The following is a 26,115-nucleotide window of genomic DNA, read 5'->3' as shown; positions in this document are numbered from 1 at the left end:
GTGTGTGTGTGTGTGTGTGTGTGTGTGTGTGTGTGTGTGTGTGTGTGGAGAGTGAGAGAGAAAGTGAGAGAAAGGGAGAGGGAAAGACTATGCAACAGAAACACTACAAGGAAGAAAAAGGAAGAAAATTTAAAAAGATGAAAAACACTGAAGAATCATTTCATTAAACAAAACTTCCCATGAAACAAGAATATTCTTTCCACTATCTTTCATAAAACCTACATCACCAAGTCACACATTATTTTTGTTTGATATTCATTAAACAGATGGGGCAAAGAAAACACTACAGTTTATTCAATGTATTTCTTGAAAAGTATGGTTAGGTGATCACAATCTTTTTTCAGAACATCCAAAAGTGGAATTGATTTGGGGATTTCCAAAAGGAAGCCCTACACCTTTATGACAGAAGACATTATAAGAAAATAACTCATGGGGTGGCTAGGTCGCACAGTGAGTAAAACCGCCAGCCCCGGAGTCAGGAGGACCTGAGTTCGGTTCCGGCCTCAGATACTTAATACCCACACAAAAAAATTAGCCATGTAACCTTGGGAAAGTTACTTAACCCCAATTTCCCTCCAAAAGGCAAAAAAAAAAACAACAAAAAAAACCTCATTACTACAAACTCACTGTTTGGCAAGTCAATTTCTTGGTGATACCAGCAACCAAGACAGAGACCAAATTTTTCATAAGACTAGTATTTCTGCCAGTTTCCAGTCTATTGCTTGATAGGGAGGGAAATACAATACTGCTTTGGCAAGTTTCACCTCTTTATAAAGTTTACCATGGGGACCACAATGAGGTATCCCCAGCCTTGCCCCACCATGTTACAGTCTGAAACAAGCATACCAGTTGCTACCATTTGCTACCCAAGATCTGCCTCTCAATGTCTCCATATATAGAAATATCACCATTTTGATATTTCTACAGTTTAAAAAAATTTATAATCCCATCCCTTGAAAATACATATTATCATCTCATTTGTAAAACAGTTTCCTGGAAAGTTGTATCCAAACCAAATTTCACTGAATCAATTCCCAAATTTTCTTGCTTCCTAAAGTCACCATTTGGTATGAACTTTCTTAAAGTAAAATCCCACCAGAAATGAAATGGTTTACCCCTTTTTAAAAGCAATTTGGAATTGCTAAGGGTTTTTTTTAAGGATGACTAAGATATTCATAAACTTTGGACAGAGATTCCCACTGTTAAGCATACCCCCAAGGAGGTCGGAGACAAGAAAGGTCATTCGTGTGTGTCTGTGTTGTGTGTGTGTGCATGTTTTTGTATGTATATCAACAGCTATACTTTTTATGCTAGCAAAGAACTAAGGGGAAAAAAACATGATACCCCCTCAGTTGGGGAGTAGTTGAGAAAGCTTTCATGCATGATTACTGTTCTGTAAGAAATGATGAATAGTATGAATACAGAGCAGCATGCGAAAACTTATACGAACTGATGCATAATGGAACCAGAAATGTATACACCAGGACTACAATGAGGTAAATGGAAAGAGCAAAATAAAATAATTATAATGACCAAGCTTGGCCCTTCCTCGTATAGGAGGGAAGTTTCAGGTGTGAAACACCATATGCATGTCAGACTCAGTTTATATGTTGGCTATTTGTGCTGAACTAACTGATTTTCCTCTTTTTTATTTATTGCTTATTACAAGGGTTGGCTGTCTGGGTCCCAAAGAGAAGAAAAATATGTTTGCAAATGAAAGTGATGTAAAAACAAAAGCTTCTTATTTAAAAAAAAAATAATGATACAGCCAATCTGATTTTTATTTCAAATTTCTTTTTGATTGAGGAAGTTACTTCTATCTGACAACAGCCTCCTGCTTGTGGCCCTTTTTGATGCCTGGAACAGCACAGCTAAGTGAGGATACAGTGCTGGGCCTGGAATCTAGGAGACCCAAGTTCAAATCTGACTTAGACATTTACTCTCTGTGACCCTGAGCAAGTCACTTAACTTTTGTCTACCTCAGTTTCCTCATCTGCAAAATAGGGATAATAACAAGCACCTACATATATATACATCTATACACACACACACACACACACACACACACACACACACACACACACACACCCCAGAGTTGTTGTAAGGACCAAATGAGATGACAGTTATAAAGCATTTAGCACAGTGCCTGGCCCATAGCAAGTGCTACATAAATGCTATTTCTATTATTATTATTATTATATCACCTGAACCTAACAGGATATGTAACATTCCATAACTTTTACCCCCAACTCTACAAAGAAGGGAGGCAAGAAAAGTCCATCTACTCAAGTACAGGGAACAGGCATGACTAAATAGTTCAGGAAATTTTAAAAAGGAAGAATTAACAACTCAGAAGAGAATAAATGATTCTCAGAAACCCGTTTCTCAAGAAGTCAGCCCTCCCCCTCATTTGCTTAGACTGAGTATGTCTATGAATGAATCACCTCCTTGGAGAAGCTTACCTTGTATGGAATGGAAATGAGGTGCCTGTCTTTAGTGCGCGATCATCATTCCAAGGAAAATGAGAAACCTGCAAGAACAGAATGGCACAGTACTTAAGTGTCACAGTAATATAACTCCATGTTCATTTTAATATTGAATTCTGTGAAGATAAAACTGCTTTACATATAATACATATAATATAACATACATATTGGCAAACCATACAGGTGAGACCTACTTGGTACCTATCCATCCTCATCTGACAGCAAGGCAATGAGGTACATAGTCCTTTAAAGGTAAGGTACCTCTATTTGAACAAAAGCAAACTTATAAATCACAGCTTCAGATTTTCAAGGAATCTCAGAAGTTTAGAGGTCTGGTGAAACACAATGACGATAATGATAATAATATTCTAGCCACAACAACTTAACAAATCTGTTGGTTTCCTCCTCAGGTACAACAAATAACTCAACTTTTCATCTAGCCTCCAAAAAAAAAAACAAAAAACATAACATGATTCAGAAGTCACTACTTTCCAAGGCATTGGCAATATTACACTTTTGGAGAGTCCTAGAATGTTACAAAATTGTCTGAGTGTCCCCCCCATGTTGAGGTGGAATTGGTGTTCCAATAATACCTACCCAGTGGTACTAATTCTACCCTGTGAGGTCAATAAAAGAACTAACCCCTTTTATAGTGACAGAACATGTTTAACAGATAAGACACGGCTGATAGCCAATTACTTGCTCAAATCTTCACAGAAATTGCATAAATACCATTAAGTCTCTCTGACCACTTTAAATGGATGTCTTTTCACAAGTAGATCTAATTTTAGGCAAATATAGAATGTTCCAAGAACTAAAACTGCACTGTTCCTTGTATCTTTTAGTAACTGATGATAAATAAAGAGAATTATTCCTTCTCTTTAAGTGTTAGAACTTTCTACAAACAGGACCTTGATTCCTGAGCTCTATGTGAGCTTTTTTTTTTTTTAAACGAGTAAAAAAAAAAAACCAGAAAGATTATGGGTATATAGTATCCTAAATTATTTTCTGACCTGGTCAATCTACCATTTACTTACAACTAACTGAAACTATCTCTTCCATTAGCATAGAAGAGTCATACAAACATTATTTATCATTTGATCTTCATTTAAGATTGCTAGTGCTATTTTCAGATAAAGAAACTGAATCCCAGAGATAAGGAAATGACTTGCCTAAGGTGAAAAAGCTTGAGGGGAACATGGCATAAAACTCAGATCTTCTAAATCCAATATCTCTTTTATCACCTTGCCCAACAAATCTAACTGGTTTCACTGTCAGAAAACCTACCATATCAGTCTCACCCTATTTAATTAGATTAGTTCCCAAGACAATTAAGCTCACTCAAATTTTCAAATATTTAAAACTATGAATATAATGTTTCATAAGCAAAATACTCTGATATATAACATCCCAGAATTAATATATTTCATTAGGGTTTTTATTTAGAGATGGATTGGGGGAGAGGAAGGAGGAGAAATAGTGAGAAGAACAAATGTTCTGCCTTAATTAGGTATCAACTTTCTGTTTTTCCATACTCCACCATGCTACGCTGATACATTATAAAATTCTAAACTTTAAATTTAGAAAAAAAAACTCTTAAAGCTCTGATTAAAACAATGACTGTTAGTGTGTGTGTTTTTTTTTATTTTTCAGTTAATTTCCCATGTCTAGAAGTTGTACTTAATTAAGCTGTAATATCCCCAACACAATAGATTCAATTCTGTAAAAGGCACTTTTCCTTCCTTTGATACAGCAAACATCCTGTAAATAACTAATTTCCCACTCTTTTAACTGATTGCTTTTTGTTTACTGACAGGAAAGGAAATAGCAGATTCTCTATGTAGCAGTCAGAACTAGAAAGTTTTGTTTAATTTCCGAATGTACAGGTAGTTTACATAAGGCAACTAGCTATTGTCTTCTGCTATATTTTTGCCTCCAGAAGAGAGGGGTGGAAAAAAGGTTTCAACTGGGTAAAGCCAACACAAACAACAGCAAAAACCTTAGGTGCCACCATTTTGATAAAAAAGAAGAGCCTAGGTATATCAGTAGGGAGCTCCAAGCGTTTTTGGAAGCCAAAATCTTTTCGTCTAAACCCTGTATCTATTTAACAGAGAGAGAACTGCAAAAGGAAGCTGTGTGTGAAGACCACACCTGTTTGGAAACAAGAATGTGGTTCTTTGTTCTTATAGATGGGTTGTACATCTCTTTTTCCTAGTGGGGGGAAAAAGGAGTTCTGAGAAAATAAAGTCAACAAGCTTTCTTTACAAAGAGAAAAAAAAAATTACAAAAATCTTAAATCTAGTTCAAAACCCCTTTTCTCAAGGTTCTTAATCTGGAAGTGTATGTGTGAGAGGTATGTACCCATTTGACAATAACTGGTAAAGCCTGTGGATTCCTTCTCACAACAATGTTTTAAGTACATATAATAAAATGCACAGGATTACGAGGAAAATCAATTATAGTGAAATAGCTACCAAAAGGTTTAATAAACAAGTTTACAGACTCTCAAGTTTTTTATCTAGTTTAGGGCACTGCTTAAATAGCATGGAGTTTTTTCTTAAATCAGTTGTCTAACTCTTTCTAGGAAATGAAAACAACTGTATTTCTTTAAGAGAGTTCATCATTGAGGAAACATAAGCTCTTATGTCTGTCCCCTTATAGTATAATAATAGTTCTAAATGCAAATAAGACGTCGCCATGAATGCCATACAGAAAGCATTAAAAGATAATTTTTTATGAGATGCATTCCCTATTTGAAAACTAAATCCTAAATAACTAGCTACAAGACACACTTCAGGTCAAGAAATTCTAATACTTAAAGGTGGCAAAGCTCAGCATAATGGGAATCAGAGAGCTGGGTTAAAGTCCAGTCTCCACAGGGTGTGTCCATGTGTCATTTCACTTTATTTTCCAGTGTCTCAAGAAACTACAGATCATTATAAATCAGTTTTGAGTTGATGATGGCCTTACTTCTCATACACAGCTCTGACTGAAATATACATACATATGTATATTGGGCGTATATATGTATATACACACATATATACATACACACACATACAGTAGAACCTCAGTTTACAAGTAACCTGGTTTACATATGCTTCACTGGATGAGGAAAATTTTTTGGCAAAATTTGTCTTGCAGGACAAACAAAAATTTGCAGTACGAACATTATGTTCAGACTTGAACGGCTCACGAAGGGATGACGCTCAACTAGGGAAATGGGGTTTTTTGCTTTCATATGTCAAATAAAGGAACCTCAGGTCGGAATACCGCCTAAGTGGTCTCACTGGGCATTGACCCTCCATGAAGGCAGCACTGTTGGCTCTTAACAGCACCATTACCAGTGTGTTCACGTGTGTTCAAGTATATGCAGTAGTACTTTGTATAAAAGTAGTAGTGACTGTGATCTACGACAGAGTCAGGAGTTGATGCCAGACCAACTGAAGGATCTGCATGGGGAGCAACAGTCAGAGGTTGCCTTGGATATCTCATCTGAGGAGGAGGTTGAGAGGTCAGAGGTCCGAGGAATCCCTCATGTCAAGTGAGATTAGAGAGGTTATCACATGTGGGGGAAAGTGCAAAACTGTGTTCAAAGACATCATCCAAATAAGCAACGAGAGCCACAATTTTTTTTTAAAAAGCAATTGGGGTTAAGTAACTTGCTCAAGATTACACGGACAGTTATTTTGTGTGGATGCCGAGTATCTGAGGCTGAAACTGAACCCGGGTCTCCTGACGCCAGGGCCAGTGCTCTTACTCACTGTGCCACCTGGCCGCCCCCACAAATATTTTTAACAATAATGCAATGTCACATTTCCATGACATTCTGAAAAAATGTCAGAAACAAGTGTCTTAGATTTCTAGTCGGAAGTGAACGTAAAGAAAAAAAAATCATTGAGTCTAAACATAAAAGTGATTCTAAAAAACAAAAAATAAGTGAAGGCAGTGGAGTTAGTCTTACTTTTAGTGAAAGTAGCATAAAGAGAGAACACCCCCCACTTTGGAATCCCCAGTGTTCTCATGGAAGGAGATTCTCCTTCCAAGCAATAACCCTTCCCCCTTCTCTTCCTCGTCCTCCCCCTCTCGTCTCCCTCACGCCAGCCACGACTCTTCTCAAGGGTAAAGGGGAGGTGGGTTTGTTTTATTTTCAGTTTACATGGTGTGCTAATCATTGCTATTATATTTCAGGTGCATTAGGGACAAAATACTTACTTAAAATTATAATTATTTTTATATGAATATTTTTTGAGATGTGGTACCGATCATCTGACTTTATGGTATTTCCTATGGGAAAATCTGCTTTGCAAAACAAACAAATCCCATGACCAACAGAATCTCAGAATAAATTAAATTCATGAAGCAAGGTTCTACTGCATATATATGCCTTCTACTATGCACTGAGAAAGTTGTCTCTGACGTCTTATTTCTCAAATTATTCAATATCTCTATATATTTACTGAAAACTTATCACATGTCACTTATCCTGTGTGCCCCTGGAAAAGTCACTACAAATCTAGGCCTCAGTTTCTCCATCTGAAAAATGAAGGAATTAGGTATCACTAAGGTCTACTTTATGTTTCAATGATTGTGCTAGGCCCCATGAAAACTGTAAGTAGGGAGCACATATTATTTAGTTTTTTGATCTAGTAGGAATCCTTAAAAGAGTCAAGTAACTAAATATTACCCTAAAGACAAACAGTTCATGGGTAGCCAAAATTCATACCAAGGAATTCAAGAAAATATGTTCAAAACCAGACCACTTGACAATAACCAAATGCTATTCCCCACTTGACAACCAATCACTGTTTGATGGTTAATTAATCACATTAAGAAGTAGTAGCTGGGAGTGGGGGGAGAGGGAGCAATTGGGTGGCACAGTGAATATAGCACAGGAGGACCTGAGTTCAAATCCAGTCTCAGATATTTGACACATTCACTAAGTGTGTGACCTTGGGCAACTCACTTAACCCCAATTGCCTTGCCTTCCCCCTCTCCAAAAAAATAAAGTAGCGGCTAAATCAAACTAAAAGAGAAAAACAAAAAACAAAAAGAAAAGAATCAGAATAAATGTCTCCTTAATTAATATATCAAGTTGTAAATACATTTAAAAAAAAACATTGGGGGTGGAGTGAGGCAGGGGGACACAGGCATCTATGTGAATGGCTTTCCCTCCATTTAAAGGAGTCACATTTGATGCATGTATCTAAACCAGGGGTAAGATGTCAGAACTACCAAACACGTTTACAAATTTCAAGTAAACCATTATCTAGTTTGAAGTCTCTTTCAACGGTGAATTATGTACCACTTTTGTGTAATGTCTAATTCTCAACAACAGTTAAGTACTTAGGGTTCAACATACACATTTACTTTGCAATTTCACATGGCTATTTATAACAAGGAGAACAAGGACGGAATGTAGGCAGAGAGCCATAACAGCAGTCTGATTACTCCTTCTATGTTGTTTTTCTTTAAAGCATGGAGGGAATATTGACGGCAGAATGAGGTAAGAAAGATAACTGGATATATAGGCAGGCTCTTTACAAAGCTAGTTTCTTTTAAATGCTTTGTGATTTTTTCCCCCTAGGTCACTGACTAAATAAATGGAAAAAGATCTGTGAGCAAGGGTTAGGAATGTGGACTTTGCAAAGGCTCACATATGTGATCTACTAATGTCTTCTTATCATATTGGCAGAAGATGGTGGAATTAGCTAGTCTTTCCCATGTAAGGGTATAAACCGTGTTAAGAGCACCATTGTTCTCCTTAACTCTAACCATTCCCACACCCAACATCATCATAGTCATCACTCTATAAACTTTCAGAGGAGCAACAAATAATGTCCCTGCTCGAGGCCCCTGCTTTCAGGATGATTGGCTGCTTCATTTGGCCCATGACTTTAGACAAGCCTCAGGTCATGCTTCACTTCAGTCCCCAATCCATTCTTGTAGGATATCTCAGAATCACATGTAAAGTTTAGTCTAAGTATATAGAAGTCAACAGTATGCTGTGAGATTCGTAAGCCAGAGAGGAGCAAAAAATAAAAATAAAAACCTTGGTTTTGCATCAGGGCAGTATACTTGTACAAATCAGATGTGACATATTTCAAGATCAGAAAATTGAGTAGGGAAAAATTCACTAGGATAAGCTAATAAAGCTCTACTTTTTCCCCCCTTAGATGTAGCTAGGTATGTTCAAAAGCAGGTTCTTGGCACCTTCTCTGCAATTTAGAGTCTACAACTGAGGTGTCAAATGCTTTAGTCCTGGCCCAAAATGCTGCCAAGTAAGGCACTGGGAAATAATTAACAAAATAAGCAAAAATGAAACATAACATATATTTGTGGTTTTCTTAGTCCATAGTCTGCCCTTACGTATGTTTTAGTAACCCCGGCATGTTTATTTGGGTAAGACACCACTGGTTTATGGCATATGCATAGATAAGTAAATAAAAGGTAATCTGTGAAGGATAAGAAACACAACCAAGCGAAGGGCTTGGTGAACACTTTTGGTAGAAAATGGTGCCTGAGCTGAACATCAAAGAAATATGATAATTCTGAAAGGCAGAGGCAAGAAAAGAGAATCTTGTAGGTTTGGTGGGGGAATGACCTGTATGAAGTCACCCAGACAGGAACTGGAATGAAAAGTTTAGGAAATAGTTTAGGGTGGTCCAATTTGGCTGGAATATTGAATATATTAAAAAGACTAAAAATATGAAGTCGGGAAAAATAAGAGCTGAAGCCAGATTGTGGAGGGTTTTACATGAAGATTGTGGAGCTTTTATTTTATCCAATTTAACAGTGGTTATCAAACTCTGTGGTCTCAGAACCCCTTTAAAAATTGTAAAAAATTATTTATGACTCTTCTCCCAAAGCTTCTATTTATATGGTTTATATCCATAAATATTTACCACATTAGAAATTAAAATCTTAGCATTATTATAAAAAGTTTTGACTTCACAGACACAGCTACCCCACCTACCCACCCCCACACCCCTAACCCCTTTTTTTTTGGGGGGGGGGGAAGCAGGGCAATTGGGGTTAAGTGACTTGCCCAAGGTCACACGGCTAGTAAGTATTAAGTGCTGGAGGCGGATATGAACTCAGGTCCTCCTGACTCCAGGGCTGGTGCTTTATTAACTGCAGCTACCTAGATGCTCCTCCCTAACCACATTTTGAGAATTACTGCTATAGGGCAAATAAAGAGTCATTGAAGATTTATCGATAAAAGGAAGCTACTTGGTTAGACCAGTACCTTCTAAATGGGAAGCTAGAAGGCTTGCTTGCTTCCTTGCTTCCATTCATCCATCCTTCCTTCCTTCCTTCACTGGGTCTAGAGTCAGAAAGACCTGAGTTCAAATCCAGCCTCAAACACTTTACTAGCTGTGTCAGCCTGGGAAAGTCACTTAACTGCTGCCTGTCTCTGTTTCCTCATCTGTAAAATGGAGATTATAATATCACCTAGCTCACAGGGTCATTGTGAGGATTAAAGGAGATATTTGTAAAGAGATTACCACAGTGCCCCAAAATATAAAGTGCTTAATAAATGTTTATTTCCTTCTTCCCTCCCTTCCCTCCTCCCTACCTTCCTTCCTTCTCTCCCTCCCTCATTCCTTCCTTCCTTCCTTCTCTCCCTCCCTCATTCCTTCCTTCCTTCCCTCCCTTCTTTCCTTCCTTCCCTCTCACCCTCTTTCCTTTCTTCCTTCTTTCCCTTCTTCCCTCCTTTCCTCCCTTCCTGTGCAGAAAGCCCTCTTATGTTTAAAAGGTTCAGCCCTTACCCCCAGAGTTAAATTAGGAAAAAAAAAAAACTTTTCTCTTAAGGGACCTCTCTTAGTCTCAAACTGAATTTATGAGATCAGATAATATCAGTCAATGGCCATACAGCAAATGGTATTTTTTTTTTAAACCTATAAGCGTATAAACAAAGTAGAGATAGCTACGATGGGGCTCATAGACAAGGTCATCTCTTCCCTTTTTCCTCTGTCTTCCTCTCAGCCTGCTAGAGGATTAAAAAAAAAAACAGTTTAAGGTCAGATTAAAATTTAGGGAGGCATTTGCCCAACATCATGCTCTGGGGAAATGGGAAAATGCAGAGAGGTGACTGGACTACCAAATGCCACAGTTCCTGGCACAAAGCAGGCATTCCTACGACTGTCCCTGCTCCTGCTTTCCAGTCTCTAGTGCTCACTAGCATGTGCACTCATCCACTTGGGTCTCATTTCCTCCCCTCCAGCTCCAGGCTGGCCCGCCAGAACTTAAGTGAGAGTCCTTGCCTTAATTAAGGCAGCTGGAACCCCAAAACAAAGAGCTCTCCTGAATCCGTAGGTACAGTCTAGCCCCAAGATCTATCATCCTGGGAGAATTTCCAAAGTCTGTGACTCAGGGTCTCAGTCATCCTGGGCTACGTCCATTGAGCCAGATTCATCAAACTAACTCAAAAATGTCAGTAGAGCTCATTGTGCTTTGCTGAACCATATTATTTTCCCAGCACCCAAGTAGTTTGTCTTCTTTGTTACTGTGAACACAGCTAAGCAAACATAGATTAAAGGCAGCCTCACCTACCACCTCTTTAGTCACCCACCTCTGACACAGGGAGGGTATAACTACTTGAATAGAAGTACTCTTTCATTTCCATAATAGAATATATTACCCATTCAGATTACCCTATTTTTAAAAACCACAAGAATTGTGTTACTGTGGATAACTACCAATGGAAACAGTAGTTGACGACGCATCTCAGCAGGCCAGAGTGAAAGCTGATGCAAGGTAAGCAGTCTCAAGTCCATGGTAAGGTAGTTTTTAAATTCATTCATAAGCCAAAAAGTTAAGATGGAAAGAAATAGGATAAACTATCTCAAGAAGGACCACAAAAGCAGCTATTCTAAGTGACTTGGATTTTGAAGGAAAATAAGACAAAGCAGCAACTATATACTCATAGCCATAAAGCCAAAAAAAGGTGTTTATATACCTAGTAAGTATCAATCTCTGACATTTTAAAAAGTACAAACTTTTTTTGCTTTTTTTTTTCTTTTTGGAGGGTGGAAGGCAGGGCAATTGGGGTTAAGTGACTTGCCCAAGGAGGTCCTCTTAACTCCAGGGCAGGTGCTCTATTCTCTGCGCCACCTAGCCACCCCAAGAAACACAGTTTTTAAAGTAAAAAAAAGTACAAAGGAAAATATTTCATTAACAAACATTAGACAAATCTAAGTATCTAGACCAGAGGACTAAAACTGAAAGGAACCTCAGAGGCCATCTAGTTGAACTCCCTCAGACACCTGTGTTACTCTGGGCAAGTATGCCTCAGTTTTCTCAACTGTAAAATGGAGATAATAACAGCCCTTACTTCCCAGGACTGTTGTGGGGATTAAATGAGATAATACTTGTAAAGCGTTAGCACAGTGCTTGGTGCACACAGGTATTCCCAATTCTATAGTCAGTGTTCTTGTCAAGGTACCACACTGCCTTCTATTGTTGTTGCTGTCCAGTTGTGTCTGACTCTTCCTAACCCCAAATGGGGTCATGACGATACTGGTCTCCAGTTCATTTTACAGATGAGGAAACTTGAGGCAAACATGGTTAAGTGACTTGCCCAGGGTCACACAGCTTGCAAGTGTCTAAGGGCAGATTTGAACTCAGGAAGATAAGTCTTCCTGACTCCAGGCCCTTTGCACTATCCACTTTGCCACCTAGCTACTCCCTACCTCCTATTAACCAGACTTTTATCATATGAGTAACTTAAATAGCATAGCCCTAAAATACATGAAGCAAAACAGAATCCATAAGCATCTAAAATCAGTCAATAAAGATAAGTATGCAGAAAGGACTCTCAACTACTTATTGAACTTCATACAGTTACTTTCTCACCAGATATTTCCCTGTCCAGAAAAAAGACAATACCTCAACAAACAAAACCTACCAAAAATTATAGACATTGTATTGCTATTTTAAAGTCCTATGCTTTCATGGGTAAGCATAAATATTTATTTTGGCAGCAATACAAAGTTTAATAAGTATTTAAAGACTAACTGTGGTATTTAAGGGCAGTTAAATTTCAACATTTCATTACCAATTTATTCTAGGGAGAACTCTCTTAATTAAGTTTAATTCTAACAACTCTTTGATGCAAAAAAAAGTCAATAAACCAATCTATCTGTGTACTTCATAATATAAATGACAGCTATTCATAAAATAACTCCAAATTCTATTTAGGAGAGAACACTCTTTCACCAAGGTTCTATAAGAAAGGTTGAGGGTGGAAACACCAATAATACACAGAAGAAAAATGGTAAGAAACAAAGCTATTAAGAACTAGAGAATACTAGCGATAAAATATGAATCATTAGAAGCTGATCCAAGCAAATGAAGAAAATAACTGGCCTTTCCATTTTATTTCATTGAGTCATTAAAGAAAGTTTATTATAATTTTCTTTAGAGACAGATAAATCTGCTCAAAGCCAGTGAGTGTTGGTTCTACCAGGATCCACTTAAATTCTTTACCCTAATCATATTACCAAGATATATGCCTTCTTACAAACTCACAAAAGCCCCACTCCATTATTTTCCAATATCTTTAACACAGCAGAATCATATTGTGGGAAGGGCCATTGAAAGGTTAACCCCTCCCCACTTCTCTCTCTTGATCGAAGCCTAGTTTCCTTCAAACTCAGATCAAACAATGGATAATTGAAATACATGCACATCAGAGATACTACACTGACTTGTACATGGCACCTGTCTTTCTGCCCCACCCTCCAGCTAACAGCATCCTCCACTGGCCTTAGTATTTATTTTCTGTATACGTATTTTGGCCTCTCTACCCCTAATAATACGTAAGCCGTTGAAGGCAGGGATCATTTTTTTTTGTCTTCATCAATGTCCAGCATAGTGCCTAGCTTGTTAATTGGTTGACTCCCTTGTTCCTTTGCAAGTTTACAATAACCCAAATGGATTCTATTCAGCACTTCCACCTTTTGCCAATTCATGACAAAATACAAAATAAAGTGCATTGCCCATTTATCCATAGGGCAAAGGAGAGATGAATGATGACAAACTGCAGTGAAGAACTAGAGAGGGGAAACAGGATAGCAGACAGATAGACAATATGGACTGGGGAGGGATCTTTTTACTGAGTCTCCTCTTATGTTTCCTATGAATTAACATCTTCTCGAGTTTCCTCTGAACTCAAGATCAAAATACTCTGGATACAAAAGGCATTGTGTTGAATTATACACAGGATCAGTTCTGGCTTCACCTGAAGCTACAATTCATCTGGGATATCAGAAGGATGGGGCCAACCCACAATGAATCAGAGGGAATGATCAAAAATGTCAAGAACTCTTTACAAAAATGTAGATCCCTCCTTCACTCTGACTGCTACTTAATTTTGCTAATACATCACTTTGGCCTTGGTTTTGCTTGCACCCTCAAATCCTGTCTCACTCGTGTGTGTGTGTGTGTGTGTGTGTGTGTGTGTGTGCGTGCACGCATCTCACTCATAATATCCAGACAAGCCTAGATAAAGACCTGGACCTGGAGTCAGGAAGATCTTAGTTCCAATCCAGACTCAGATGCTATTTGTATGACCCTGGACAAGTCACTTAACCTCTATTTATCTCAGTTTCTTCAACTGCAAAATAGGCATAATAACACCTAACTCATAAGGTTGTTGTGCAAAACAGATGGTATATTTGTAAAATGCTTAGCATAGTGCCCAGCACATAGTAGGGATGATACAACGTATTCAAACTAGCTTTGGGCCTTTTCAAAGTACTCACTGATGACCTAGAACTCCCAGCCCACTTGGAAACACACCCAAACAAGATCTCTGATGGTGATACACAAGATTCCCAGTCACTGCATCTTTAGTGATGCCCATTAACCATAAAACCAGCCTGTTTTCCATCAGAATCAGTCTCTCCATTTGGATCTCCACTTTACTTTCTGTCCTTATAACAGTTTAATCAATTGCATTTTAAGACAAGCTCAAAACTTGATAGGGAAGAACAAAAATTTCCTACCAGTAAGAGATTTAGCAAGCTTACTATGAAAATCAATGAAGGAAAGCTCTATGTCTTATCTTTGTTGGAACTCAAGAGAACTGCAAAGATCATCTGATGCAACCACTAATTTTACAGGAGAGAAGACTAGATCCAGAAAAAAGTAATCACAAAGCTAGTACGCAGAATGGTCAGGACGAGGTTTTAATTCCTAATTTAGTGTTTTAGTTCCCTATTTAGTGTTCTTTCCAATGCACAGTGAAAACTGTCTAATCTAAATCCTAAATTTACTTCATGTGAAGCTTCTCCATGTAACCCCATCACCGGGAATACTAGGTTTTTCCTCCTTTATAATTTCACAAAAATTCCTTTAGGATTTCTCACTACAAAACCACACCAAAAATAAAAATAAAAAGCCAGGAAGTTCCACTGTAAAATAATAATAATATTTCCTCATTAATGGAATGAAGAAAAGAAGAATATGTTATCAACTAAACAATGAGCAATCTTAGAGAGAGTGGATTCTATAAATTTACAATGTAGAAAATACAATTAAGTATTAAGGATGAGAGATGAGGGGAGAGGTTATGGGAGTCTCCTTATACTTCTATTTGGGAACAAAAGATACTGAGCTGATAGACTGTTAAAAATTGGGAGTAGCTTACCATTCTGCACATCTTTCCTTATAATTGGTATAATCAGCATTTGTACAAATGTGGCATTGTATATCCAGTATATTTGGGTGCAGAAGTCCAAAAAAAGAACGGAAGAAAATCAAAATTGTCAACATCTTTAGAGTTGCTTTTAATAATGCTCCAGAGCCCCAAATGAAGATATCACTCGCAAATGGTAATTGCTAAAACATAATCAAACAGAATTGAGTAGGAGGACTTACTAAAATAAAAGGCAAGACGATCTATTATGAGAAAGAAAAACATAATGATAACACTCAAAGGTCATCTAGTACAACCCTCTTATTTTGTGGATGAGGGAACAGGCTAGGAGAAATTAATATTTTTATACTTAATGCTCTTCATCCTCTGCTAATCAGTAAAGACAATGGTATCCTGAGTGCCTTTTTCCAATAAGAAAAAAAAAGTTCTTGAAGTTACCATGTGAGTCAATATAAATAAGGGCCCGACAACCACTGAAGAGTAATATTAACCCCTGCTTTATTCTAGTTCATAACAGTCTTACTCAATCCTAATTCTGTCTGTGCCTAGCAGACACACTTTCACTGATGCTGCATCAGGATTAAAAAACCAGCTTCAATACTGGTGAAGAAACCTGGTTTGGGTGGTAGAGGGCCATGGCACTCCAACCAAAGAAGGCTGAGCACAGAGAGCACAAGGGAGCCCCGCAGTAAGGGCCAAATCAACCAGCCATCCGTGCCAGGTAGAAAACATGGCAAAAATCCATTTGGGCAGCACAGGACTCACACCATCTACAGGTGTCTTTCTTCAGACTCACTGGTATGTCTTTTGGTTAAGGTTTGACACTGTTTCCTTTTCTGTAGGTTTCTATTCTAATTTTTTCATTTTATTCAAGTCTTTTGTCATTGTCGGCACTAGTCTAAGGCTCTCCCACTGGTCTCTATAGAATAATGTGTCTCACTGGGGAAAAAAATGAAATAGAATTCCCTAAAGTGATAATACACTTAAGTGGGACATGTGATGGAGAAAGAAATGCTTTAAAACTCCAATATGCAAAAACTAATCAGGAAGACAACAAACAGGACCAATTGAAATCTTGTGAGGTTAAAGTTAAGTTCCTAACCATGTCCCTTTCAGATGTTTTGATTTAAAAACCAGAATTATGTAGGATACTCCATTTTTTTAGAAATAAAGTTCCAATCTTCAGAATAAACATTCAGAAGTCACTGGATTGTGTTGCCACGATGAGACCACTCCCTCCTACAAGTAGCCTGCTCCTATAATAAACTGTTTTTCAGTTTTAACAAGCCAAATACTTGTTTTCTATTTACACTAAATACAACAGGGGAAGGAGGAAATAATCTGCTAGAAGGAAGAAGGGAAGAAAAAAGAGTATAATTACTCTGTCTCTTTATTTCTGTCTCACTGATAGGAAGAGGAATATTTAGCACACACACATTTACAGACGCTTACTTCTTGAATTAAAATGGGAAACTGCATAGAACAAAGTCATGGACATGGAATAATTAGCAGTGGAGACCATTTTACTTCACAACACGCCAGATACAATTACTTTCAGTCCATCTTTAGAGGCAAAAACATTTGAACTGGCAGATTTGAGGAGGACCACCTGCTGCTTGTTAAAAAAAAAAACACATTCTTAATTTTGGGGCATGATCATAGCAACCAGAAATGTACAAATCCAAAAAAGCAAAGCAGAGTTGACTAAAGAAGACCAAGCACGTGAATCTTAAATCAACTCACTTGCAGAATCTAAAATATGAGATTGAGGAGACATGAGTCCAAGAGAAGTTTAAGGGACCGAACCAAGGTGGAAAGTAGTGGAGATGATTTGAACTTAGGTTCCTTAGCGTCTTCATTTGATACATTCTATAGGAACTAGAATGGGTAGGAAAATATATACTGTGGACTGAAATGAAGAAGCAGACCCAGGAAGACAGAAATCTGGTCAATTACCACCACACTCTGGACACCAGACTTTTCTGCCTCCTTCCCACAAATTTTTAACAAATTGGTCACATGGCCTTCTATCAATCTAGACGTGAACCAAGCAAAAACTGGCTCCTCGTGATGAAAGATACATTGATTATCCTAATGGAAAAATTATGAGGGCAAATGATTAGGAAGCAATAGAATCATCGAGATGGAGGGAGAAGGAATGTCTAGAGGTCATTCAGTCCAATTGTTCCATTCAGCCAGATGGCCCAGTGGATAACAAAAGGGGCTGGAGTCAGGAAGACCTGAGTTCAAATGTGACATCAGAGACTCTTATTAGCCGTGTGATCCTAGGCAAGTCACTTAGCCTGTCTGCCTCAGTTTCCTCAGCTGTAAAATGGGGGTAATAATAGCACTGACCTCCCAGGGTGGTTGTATGAGATATTAATTTAAAGCACTCATCACAGCATCGTGCATGTAGTAAGCACTATATAAATGGTAGTTGTTATTATTGCTATTATTATTGTTGTTATTATTAAATAGATGAGGAAAAAATGATGATGGTGGCAATGATGATGATTTTATAGATGAGGAAAAATTAAAGCCCAGAACAGTTAAGGGATTTGCCCAAGGCAATATAAGTAGTAGGCACTGAGCTAGTAATTGAACTCGAGTTCTCTGATTCCAAATTCAATTTTCTTTCCATAACCTTGTATTGTTTCCTTAGTTTCTATCAAGTTAATATGGATCACATTTATGAACAGAAGATGAAATAATCACAGAAAATGGAACCTTATAACTTCCTTAATTTTTCTATGCAAGCTTATTTTAAACTACGTAAAACGGTACACACATTCCAAACGCTCATGGCTTCCCAGATATATATTTTTAAAAAAAGGATCGAGGTGCCCTCTCAAACTTAACTGTCCTCACTTCTGCTTTTGTTAGCCATCATTTCTTCCCTACTTGGCTTGACTCCACTGAGGGAAGTGTGATATGATACAAAGATTCTGCTAAGAAAAGGAAGTATGGAAAGGCAAGCCTTGGACACAAAAAAACAGATCCGTATTACACCTAATTAGGGCAGGACCAGGACACTCATTTGGGCATTGCCATGATGGTGCATTGAAAGGAATTATCAACTTAGTTTCAAAAGGACAACAGTTCTTGTCCCAAGGCAAACACTAACAAGCTCTATGACCATGACAAGTCATTTAATGTTTATCAGGGCATCAGTTTAATCATATACAAAAAGAGGTCAGACTAGATGAGATCTAATAATAAATAAAATCTAATATGTTTAGTGATGAAAGCATCACTCAACAGCTATGATGCTAGAATATCTCAACATTTATTAACACCTTTGCAAACAATAGGAAACTATAATTATCCTTCAGTCCAGGGTACTGTTTTTCCTATCAACTATAATGTACCACATTCAGAAGCAAAGGCCCTGGGATCAAATCATTTCTGCTATTTACCACCTTGGTTAAGTCACTTAAACTAATCTGGGTCTTAGTCTCAACTCTAAAATGAAGGGGTTAACCTTCTAGCTCTAAATCTGGGGCAGCAGCAAGATGGTGTAGTGGATGGGATGCCAGCCCTGGATTCTGAATCTGAGTTCATCTGAATTCTGATCTGAATTCAAATGTGACCTTAGACACATTAGCTGTATGACCCTGGGCAAGTCACTTAACCCTGTCTGCCTCAGTTTTTTCATATGTAAAATGAACTGAAGAAAACGGCAAACCACTCCAGTACCTCTGCCGAGAAAAGCCCAAAAGGGGTCACAAAGAGTCAGAAATGACTAATCTACTGAACAACAAAAGCTCTAAATCTTAGAATCTCAAAATATGCCCATAGCTAACACAAGTAGCCAATGGCCATGTCAAACGTTAACCAGGCATATTCACTTAACTCTATCAATTAGTATAGTAAGTAAGCTAATTAATATAATAAATATCATATATAATAAATAAATAGATTCATGTGCTTATTAGATACTAGAGGAAAATACAAAGTTCAGAGAATCCAAATTCTGGGCCTTCACAGAATCTACAGTTAACCAGGTTCAAGTCAATCTCCTTTGAAATATGTCTGGATTAAAAATTTGTCCAAATTAAACCCCAGAACTCACTGGATAACTATTACAATTTATCAGCATTGTGTGGGATACCATAAAGTGCAACAAAGATGTTTTCTTTCAAGTGTGCTATATCACTACAAAGTTTTGCTGCCCTAGACTTTGAACAACGGTGATGGCCCTCTTACTGACTATCCTTTACAAGCATTAAGGGTCAAAGGAAATAGTGGAGAACTCCTCAGCATCAGACCTTTTTTGTATGAATGGGGCCCAAAAAGAGAACAGTTTATGACAAAATCTCATAGGCAGATTCCATGTAGTCAAGGAAAGCAAGTTATTTATGTGAGGTAAGGAGTCTGGATATCTAAGAAATCTTTAGCGACTATGACAATATTTCATATGTACATCACAGATTGCTCTAAGTCCAACAGGAACAACTAAATTCTAATATTACCACACAATAATTTTTGTATCTTAGAGAAAACACAAAAACATACACACAGTCATAAACTTGAAGAGGAAAAAGGTTGAAGGGGTTAGAATTAATTAACATGGGATACTGAAGATTCATCTCAAAAGGAAAACTTCTATGGGAGCAGCTGGAGAAAGATGCTAAGTCAGCATAGAGTCAAAAATAAAAATGAAAATAAGCCCAGTACATAGCAGGTATTCCCAGAGTGAGCCAAGGTTCAAGTCTAGCCTAGAACTTTAACTGAGTCTAAGCTCTAGCATGGGGTGGGAATAAAATTGTTCTTTTACGCCAACTAAAAATTTCCCATTTACAATGAAATTCATGTAAATTTCACAGTTCCCATTCTTAGCAGTTACCCTAGGAAAAAGAAAAATAAATAATAAATAAATATGTGTGTATGTACACAGAAAGAGAAAACAGAATATATAATAAAAATAAATGAAATATATATATGTGTATATATTCACTTTATCACACAGACATGCATACAAAACAAAAAATTATTTTCTTGCCTGTTCCCTTTAAAAATACTAACTTGTATACTATAGTAACAAGGTCACCATCCATTTACTAAAATATATGCTCTGGTACTTTGGGTCTTGGGTATTTGAAGCTTTTTTCTTTCTTTCTTAAATGATCTGAAAGAATCTTTAAGCCTAAAGGTATATATAATAATAACTAGCATTCTTAGAGTTAAGGTTTGCAAAGTGCTTTACATTTTATCACATTTGATACTCACAATAACTCCATGATGTAGGTGATATTATTATACCCATTTTAAACAAGAGGAAACTGAGATTAGGAGAAGTTATGAGACTTGCCCAAGGTCTTCAAGATAATTTGGCAAAAATGGGATTAGAACCTGAAGCAGGACTCAAACTCTCATAGCCCAAAGTTCTCAAATACTATGGGGCAAAACTCTTTTTTTTTCTTTTTCGTCTTCTTTTTTGCTTTTTGGAGGGCAATTGGGGTTAAGTGACTTGTCCAAGGTCACACGGCTAGTAAGTGTTAAGTGTCTGAGGCCACATTTGAACTCAGGTCCTCCTGACTACAGGGCCAGTGCTCTGTTCACTGTGCCTCCTAGCCACCCCTGGGGTAAAACTCTTTGAGAGCAGCCCAAATCAGATTAAAATGTAACAGGGTAATATTTAACAAAATAAATAAAAACACAATAGAACATAGAGAATGTCAATATATGGTTTTCTAAGTCAACCTACAATTTAGTGGCCCGGTTCTATTTCTCTATGACACAATTGGACCAAACAAATTCTAAATCTCTCCCAATTTAAATCTATTGTCTTATTCACAGAACTATCTGAAATACAAAAACATCATATTTGATTATTTGTTGGGGCAGGGTTGAGGAGGTATCATTCTGTCTTTCTGACATATAAACTGAAAATAAAATGGAAGTAAAAGAATATTTCACATCACTGTGTTTGACCCTCAACAACACAAACATACATCATTTGAAAACCACAGAGAAGCTAACAAGAATTAAGCACTGAAGAACTCATGCGTTAAACTTGAATTTCTATAAATGTTTAAATGTCTTTTGTCCTGGGAATAGAGCTAATCAAACTCTGATATATAATTAAAGCCATGAAAATGTACCTTTTGAAGATTCCATTCTAGAGTTTCTTATTTGGATACTGACTCATTTTAGGTACAAAAATCAATATATTGGAACTATTATAAGAGTTTTCTGTGTGGTATCCCTGGCTCAAGTCTCCTCCCACTCCAATCCACCCTCAGCTCAGCTGAACAAAGTGATTTATCTAAAACCATAGGTCTGACCATGTTGCCCTCACCCCCCTCACTCAATCAATTCCAGTGGCTCCCTATTACCTCCAAAATCCAATTGTAAAATCCTGTTTGACCTTTAAAACTCTTCACAAACCTACCTCTGCATTTCTTCTTACACTTTATTCCCCATGTATACACTCTATAATTCAGCAACAATGACCTTCTTGCTCCTCCTCACACAGGACAGCCTTGGCTGACCCCCCATGCCTGGAATGTTCTCCCTATTTATAAAATACTTAGCACAGAACCCAGCACATAGTAGGCACTTAATAAATGTGTATTCTCTTTCTTTCCTACCTTGTAGCTTCACTGAAGACTCATCTCAAATCCCATCTTCTGTAGAAGTCCTTTCTGAGTTCCCACTTCCATCCCCTTACCCTCGGAGATTACCTTCCCATGACATTGTCGATGTTCTTTTTGCAAAACTTTTGCAAACTGTGCCCAGCATTAGAATCTGAGTTCCTAAGGGTATGTATTTTTGTCTTTCCTTTTATCCCTGGCACATAATAAGGGAATAATAAAAACATACTGATTAACAGATTAACATAAAGATACTTACAAATGGTTATTTTTGCACATCTCATTAAACTAAAGTCTCCAACATGGGGTACCCCACCACCAAGTCAACTGCCATACCCAACCTCTTTCTGAGTTTTGCCAACATTCTCACTGGGAAGAAATCCCAATTGGCCTTCTGTAACCTCTTCTCCTTCCTCAGATCCCCTTTCCCTTTACATACATACTCACAAACAGTGGGATGCCAAGGTAGCTATTCACCAAAACAGTGGGAATCTTTATCAAGGAGGAGCCCTATTTTTAAAAATTCTAATGAGCTGGTAATAATGAAGTCAAACTACCTCCAGGGAAAAAAAAAGAAATTTCAAAAAGCCTTTGCCAACAACAATAAATCAAAATCAAGAAGAAAATCTGAATATTCTTATAGTTCAACCAAAAACAAAGCAGGTCTGTTCCTACACTCAACTCTTTCTTCTTAGAAAGAATGGGGAAAATCTCAGGAAACATATAACCGCCCCCAGCACACAGTATCACAGTTTTCAACTGTCACTTTCAATATGAAAGAGAGAAGTCTCAAGGTTTGGGCAATTTTCTTCACAAACTCTTTGATTTTCATCTTACTCAAATCATCCCTTGATTTTTGCAAGGTCATTTATTATGTTCTTCCCACCAAAATGGATGTTTCCAGAAGTCGAGCTTATAACAAATGGGGGCAGAACAGTCAACACTTAGGTTTTGCACACCTCTGAACCATATTTCCTACAAAGGCACCAAAAGCATTCCTTTTAATTAGCAAAGGAAATTAAAAAGTTAGTGAAATAATAGAAGTTTCACCCCTTCAAGTAAAAACCCTACATTTATTTAGGGGGGAGTGAAAAGCAGCTGGGGGAGAAAGTGGAGAATTAACATCAGAAGGCCCAGGTGGTAAATTACATTGCCTCAAGATTTATTTTTATAATTTGTGATAATTTTAATATAATATCTCCTATCTGCACAATTCACTTTAAATACAAATAATTACAAGCAACCATTACACTATGACTCTGAAATAAAAGTTTTCTTTCTACATCTACTATGTGCAAGTACACTGTGGCAAATGGGCAGTTTGGTCCTCCAAGGTATTCCTAAATCCAGAGTCTTCTTCATGGTTGTGCTTCAGTCATTTCAGGTGTGTCTTACTCTTCCAGAGCCCATTTGGGGTTTTCTGGACAAAAATACTAAAGTGGTTTATCATTTCCTTCTCCAGCTCATTTTATAGATGAGGAAACTGAGGCAAACAGGGTAAAGTGACTTGCCCAGGGTCACTCTGCTAGTAAGTGTCTGAGTTCGGAGGAAGATAAGTCTTCCAGACTTCAGGCAGAGCACTCTAGTGTGCTACCTATCTGCCTGGGTCCTTCAGAATGGCTTCTAAAAACCTTGGTATATCAAATGTCAACCAAATCAAAGTCAGTTTTAATATTCTTTTCCACAGTGACTCACAACAGGCTTAGGATTCCACTACTGAAGGAAATATATGATGTCCCCAGCACACACAGTACCACGATCCCTATTAATTTTGAGCTGATAACCAGTCTTTTCAACTACTGCAAATCTTAAGATTTGAGAACTTTTCTTTACAAACTAATCTGATTTTATCTTACTCAAATCATCTCTTGATTTCTGCAGGGTCATCTGTTATGTTTCCCCCCTAAAATGGATATTCCTAGAAGTAGGGTTTATATACAACTGCATATGTAATTCTATTATTGATTCCACTGTCTGGGCTCCATCAGCCACCTCCGAAGTTCCCCCAATTTAAACGGCTGTAGGCTATGCTAATTCACCACCAATACTTTTTCTTTAAAACGTACCATTCTAAAGGCTTTGGAGGATTTAGAGATCCTGGCTGCAGGGAGGGAAGGCAAGATATAATCGAACCATGGGTATATAACAGAATCTGTGTTCATTGTGGTTCTGCTGATGTTATTCGTTAACTTTCAATCCACTCTCCACTGCTCATTCCTAAATCAATTGTCCCATTCTCCAACAAATACAGGAAGTATAATACATGGAAAGTCTTATGGAATCCTTCCAAGCATTCACAGAGTTAGAGGAAAGTTGCTATCAAACTTCATGAGCCTAAAAAGGAATCCAAAAACTTCACACTCCCTAATGTAAGTCAGTTTTAATAATATCTGAACTGAGTATATTAAATATCTAGGCTTTACGTAGCATTTTAAGGTTTGCAAAGAGTTTTTTAATAAATATTATCTCATTTGATCTTAACAACAACCCTGCAAAATAATACGACTATTGTTATTCCCATTTTACAGATGAGTAAACAGAGGTAGAGAAAGAGTAAGACACTTTCCAGGGGACACATAGCTAGGAATTATCTGAGGCCAAATTTGAAGTCAGGTCTTCCTGACTCAAGGCCTAGATGTTTATCCTCTGTGCCACCAGCTGCCTCTTAAAGACAATCAAGCTGGGGTGGCTAGGTGGCACAGTGAATAGAGCACTGGCCCTGGAGTCAGGAGGACCTGAGTTCAAATATGGCCCCAGACACAACACTGAACACTTACTAGCTGTGTGACCTTGGACAAGTCACTTAACCCCAATTGCCCTCCCAAAAAAGCAAAAATAAATAAATAAAAATAAAGACAATCAAGATGGAGAAAAAAATGCATCCTAGGTACTCAAGATAAGATAAACCTCCTTTATGTATAGTATTTTGTTCACCAGGACACATATTTAAGAGTTAAATACCAAAAAAAAGTTTATTATTTATTCCAACTGAGTTATCTTAGAATAGTCATGATTGTGCATACCATATTTTAATTCTCAAACTCTAACGTGATAGTAGAAAGAACACTGGCCTGGACGATAGTAATGGTACATCTGTCCCACTGAGCCCCATTTTCTACATCTATAAAATGGGGATAATCATACTTACTGAGTACATAATGTTGTGAACAAAGCATTCTGTAAACCATAAAGTAGTAGAGACATGTGAGTTGCTATTAGCGCCATCATTACTACTGCTTCACCAACATTCTCCCCTGATGTCTCATCCAGGCATGAGGGTGTCCCTGGGTTCCCGAAAGCTATGGCAACAGGGTGCAAACTTTGGGCTGGCTCTAACCAAGCTGGAAAAGACTTGAATAGACACACCCAATGGTAATAGCAAATCCCTTTAGCCCAAAATCAGTCTAGTTAAATTCAGAGTCTAACCACCAGGCTAAGTCTAGGATGACCAACCTTTAATGACATTAAATTCGGAAGACCATATTCAAAGACACAGAAGACTGCAGAAAAAGTAGAGCACCGTTAAATTATTGGTAAAGAGGTAAAGTGGTTCAATCATTCTGGAAAAAAATCTGGAATTAAGCAAAGATGTTCATGCCTTTTGACACAGAAATCCAGATGCTAGCCATATATTCCAAAGAAGTCAGACTCAAAATAGTTTTGTTTGTTTTTTTTTAAATCCACAGCAGCACTTTCTGTCATAGTAAATAGCCAGAAATACTGAGTGGAGGATGAATGAACAAATTGTGAATGTAATGAACTATCACTACCCTGTAAAGAAGTCACAAACATGGAGAATTCTGAGAAGTGTGAAGATAATGCAATGTTGGAGTGAAGAAAGGAGCATGCACCATGACTTCAACAATGTCAAATGAAAGGACAATTAAGAGAAATTAAACACTGATTAATTAGGACCAAACTTTCCTCCCCAAAAGTTAAGAAAATGCACCTCCCTCCACTTGAAGAAACAGAGGGAAGATTTAGTTTGGAATATTGCATGTACTACCAGATACAGTTGATGTTTGGCTTGGTTCCTTTTTTTTCCCCCCTCCTAAGTCTTGCTTTTTAAAACTCTGTTACAAGGCATGACTTAGCAGGGCAGAGGGCATTTTTAGAAACTTAGGTGATGTCCAAACAAATGCTATAGATAATGACTTTTTATAAAAAGAGGTCCAAGTGACTTGCAGGACAAAAGCCACAGCTTCAATGTTTTTTCCTAAAATCAATCTCTAGCCCCTATTATTTGCCATATCTTTTCCACAATCAATAAAATATTAACTGAGCACCAGGAATGCCTTCTAAACATCCAGGCTGCTCAAAATGTAAAAGGCCTGGGAAAAGACTGTCTTTAAATTCATTATATTCAGAT

At 37.6% G+C, this 26,115-nt stretch overlaps 1 protein-coding gene across 2 annotated transcripts in view; it reads right to left on the bottom strand.

Annotated features, from left to right (window-relative positions):
• The window catches only part of SIPA1L2 (signal induced proliferation associated 1 like 2), a 255,321-nt gene that overhangs the window by 189,223 nt on the left and 39,983 nt on the right, over positions 1-26,115 (bottom strand). For both annotated transcript variants that reach the window (XM_069064868.1, XM_069064869.1), the window contains one exon: positions 2,463-2,530. The gene's annotated coding sequence lies outside the window, so the exon portion shown is untranslated. The remainder of the gene's footprint in view (positions 1-2,462; positions 2,531-26,115) is intronic.

This window comes from Petaurus breviceps, unplaced genomic scaffold (assembly GCF_028583685.1).
Source record: "Petaurus breviceps papuanus isolate PSGF00001 unplaced genomic scaffold, PetGlider_PUasm1.0 90650, whole genome shotgun sequence".
Classification (NCBI taxonomy): Eukaryota; Metazoa; Chordata; class Mammalia; order Diprotodontia; family Petauridae; genus Petaurus; species Petaurus breviceps.
Note: the sequence above shows the minus strand (reverse complement) of the source record. Positions and strands in the feature narration are given on the sequence as shown.